Source organism: Lathyrus oleraceus, chromosome 1, assembly GCF_024323335.1.
Source record: "Lathyrus oleraceus cultivar Zhongwan6 chromosome 1, CAAS_Psat_ZW6_1.0, whole genome shotgun sequence".
NCBI lineage: Eukaryota > Viridiplantae > Streptophyta > Magnoliopsida > Fabales > Fabaceae > Lathyrus > Lathyrus oleraceus.
This window is the reverse complement of record NC_066579.1, coordinates 127,986,067-127,989,930: the sequence shown is the minus strand read 5'-3', so window position 1 is coordinate 127,989,930 and position 3,864 is coordinate 127,986,067. Positions and strand designations below refer to the sequence as shown.

At 38.7% G+C, this 3,864-nt stretch overlaps 1 non-coding gene across 1 annotated transcript; it reads right to left on the bottom strand.

The window, feature by feature from the left end:
- Positions 1-2,260: 2,260 nt before the first annotated feature.
- Positions 2,261-2,367, bottom strand: LOC127116650 (small nucleolar RNA R71). Its single transcript, XR_007801458.1, has one exon. It is a non-coding gene; the product is annotated as a small nucleolar RNA R71 (small nucleolar RNA).
- Positions 2,368-3,864: the final 1,497 nt, after the last annotated feature.

The window sequence follows — 3,864 nt, the reverse complement described above, 5'->3', positions numbered from 1 at the left end:
ATACCCTAAGTGGGTTAGAGGCCCATACAAGTGACGGTCGCTTGAACTGAGGATCAAGCCTCATAGAGGACCCGATATCCACCGTGAAAGTAGAATCATACGAGCATGCATGAACCGAGCCTGGCTTAGACGTAAGTCCATTCGGGGATTGATGTTTCGTGAATTTGAATTGTGATTTAGTGAGTGGATGCACTCAAATGACATGTTTCCATACATTGAGAATATCTCTTAGTTGCTCAAGTCCTAGTTACATTGTGTGAATGATGCACAAGTAACAAAAGGTGAATATTTGAGTTAGAAATTAGGTAGCAACCCTGTAGAGCTGAGTGGAACCATAGGGTAGGAGAACTCACTGAGATTATTATCTCATCCCATTATCGTTGTTATTTTTCAGGTATTCCTTACAGGTTGAATTCAAGAGAAGTTATCTACTGATGTTTCAAGGGATGCAGTTGTTGTGATCTTCCACTATGGAGCTGTGTACAATGAAGATATTGTACATAGTTATTAGATTTTTATTATTTATGCTTTATTGTATGACATGTGTCATTCATGTTTTAGTTTGGACATGGGTATATAATGGTGCCTTTAGGCTCTTATGTTGTATCAGTACCAAATAATAACACTTGTATGATATTATTCTAGATATATATTATACGAATTGTTACAGTTGGTACCATAGCAGGTCGATTCTCGACCTAGCCTTGAAACATCATAAGTAAATCTATTCATGTCTCATATGTGTCTTTAGCCAACATCGTATATTTGCCTTGATTTACATTCAAAAATCGTATCATTTTCTTTTATGTTCTGATTATTCCGCAAGTGTTCGAGTTATTTTTGCAGGTATTTCAATTCACATGCTTAAATGAGCAAAGTATAGAAAAGGAAGGAAAAGAAGAAGAAACAGAAGAGAAACAGCAGAAAAACCAGAAAAATGAATTTTGTGCAGGTGACGACCGTCACAAGCCTTGTCACGACTGTCACGCCCTGGTTGTGACGAACGTCACAGGCCCACCACGGCCGTCACAAGGCCAAAATCAGCGTAATGAATTATTCAACAGAAGTGATCCACACGCCCCATTTTTCGCTCCTCAACCCACTTTCCCGTGAATCTCTCACTCAACCAGGTCATCCTTATTTCTCTCAACTATGAAGACCAAATAGATACTATAAAAGGATGGAAGTTGCAAACCTACGGGCACGAGGGATTTTCCTCTCTGAAGCCAACTTTCAAGATCTTTCTCTGCATTTTATTTTCCACAGCAATTTTGTTTTCTATTATTTTTCTTCAGCAACACTGTTTTCTTTTACCGCAATTTGTTTACCGTTCCGTTCAGAGTTTTGATTTTTCCCTTCCTTTTCTGTTTTTCATTTAGCCAAAAGTAGTAGTTTCCTACACTGGGGAACTATTGCAATTTATTTAATTTAGTTTAAGCAATTGTTTCGAAGAAGCAGAATCCTACCGACTTGTGGAAGACTGCTCAACTACTTCAAGATTCGGCATATTCGATTAATCAAAGTTCTAGGTTTTTATTCAATTATTATTATTATTGCTTTATTATTTAATCACGTTTGCCTTATTGTTGGTCTGTTTATGTTCGTCTGTGTTTGCATTAATTAACATGTCTGGATAAACTACTAGTATCGGTATGTAAACAATTTAATTAAACGGGATTTAATAATAATCGGTGTAAACTTCTTTTCTCAAATAATCTTTTTGGCTGTGGTTTTTAATTCAAATTTAATTAACTTTGTCACGAGAGTGAGAAGCTATTTAATACGGTTGTGCCACGAGAGTGGGAAATTAACTAAGGTGAGAACCGACAATCGCGAGAGCGTGAGGGTCGAACTGGATAGTAAAAACTAGGCATTGATTTTAAAAACAGCGAGAGCACTTTAAAAGCAATTAGAACTTATTTATTTTCAAAAAGTATTTTTAACTTCAAATGGGACAGCGAGAGCGTACATTCTGACTTAAAAGTATAGTCCGAGTCAACAATCACGAGAGTGTGAGATAAAGCCTTTTAAATGAGTATTTTCTACTGAAAGATATTTGGTACTTAAAATATAAACCGGTGACTTATCGAATCCCTGACGATTAATGTGTTGCATATTGATAAGACTACATCTTTTTCCTTTCTCTCTAAGAGACAGAGTTTGGGCTTGGTTGCAATCCTTGCCATCCAACTCAGTTACTACATGGGAAGAGCTGAAGAACGTTTTCTTAGCCCGATATTTTCTGCCAAGCAAAACTGCTATGCTGAGAGCTCAAATCAACGGATTTCAATAAAAAGATGCAAAATTTCTCTACGACGCGTGGGAGAGATACAAAGACATGATGAGGACATGTCCACATCACGGTCTCAAAGACTGGGTAATCATTCACACATTTTACAATGGGTTTTTGTATAACACAAGACTGACAGTAGACGCTGCCACAGGCGGTGCACTTATGGACAAGCCATACAACGAAGCCTATCAACTCATTGAAAACATGGCCCAAAACCATTACCAATGGGGACGTGAAAGAACTCCAATAGAAAAGTCCCAAAAGAAAGGTGGAATGGATGAAATCAGTAGCCTTGACCACGTCCATGCAAAGGTAGATGCCTTTGTTCAAAAGTTAGACAACTTGACCATACCACCCGCAACCACCGTGGCTGCCGTAACTCCAAACTGCGAGTTATGTGGAATTCCTGGACACACTGCACCAGAATGTCAAATATTAGCAAGAGTCCCCACTGATCAAGTAAATTATGCACAAGGAAATCCTTATTCGAATACCTACAACCCAGGTTGGAAAAACCATCCCAACGTTTCGTACAAGAACAACAACGCCTTGTATGCACTTGGCCAAGCACCCGCTGTTCCACCTAGATATCAAAAGCCAACTACTAATGCTCCTAACATGCCTAGGAAGACCAACCTTGAACTAATGATGGAAAGCTTCATAGCTACCCAAGCTCAAACAAACAAAGACTTCTTGAACTAAAACATACATACCAGTGAGCAACTTAAACAATTAGCAAGCAAAGTAGACGCCTTAGCCACCCACAACAAAATGCTTGAAACACAGATTTCACAAGTGGCACAACAACAAGCATCTTCTGCTGCTCCCGCTGGCACATTTCCTGGACAGCCACAACCTAATCCAAAAGTACATGTAAATGTCGTTATATTGAGAAGTGGAAAAGAACTAGACGGACTTGTAGATCTAAGACTCCAAAATCCTGCCATGTATCAAAAACCAGACAAAACAACAACTGAGAAGGCAAGTGAACCGAAGGAGAAGGAAGATAATACTCAATAGGCCGAAGAGAAAGAAAAACCTTATGTGCCTCCACCGCCTTATAAACCACCCATTTCGTATCCTCAAAGACTCGCAAATTCTAAAACTACAGGGCAATTTAGGAAATTTGTTGAACTTCTGAAGCAACTGAATATTACAATTCCCTTTACAGAAGCCATCACACAAATGCCCTCATATGCCAAATTTCTTAAAGAGATCCTATCCAATAAGAAAAAGATCGAGGATAATGAAACAGTTACACTTACTGTTGAGTGTAGTGCAATAATCCAAAACAACATGCCTCCCAAACTAAAAGACCCAGGTAGTTTCTCCATACCCTGTGTCATTGGAAAGTTCGTCATAGACAAAGCTCTATGCGACTTAGGAGCCAACATTAGTGTAATTCCCTTAACCATCTGTAAAAGGCTCAACATGGGAGAACTAAGATCAACCAAGATGTTTGTTCAACTAGCTGACCGCTCAATCAAATATCCTGTTGGTATACTAGAGAATGTCCCAGTATGTGTATGACAATTCTACATTCTTACAGACTTCATAATCATGGACATCAA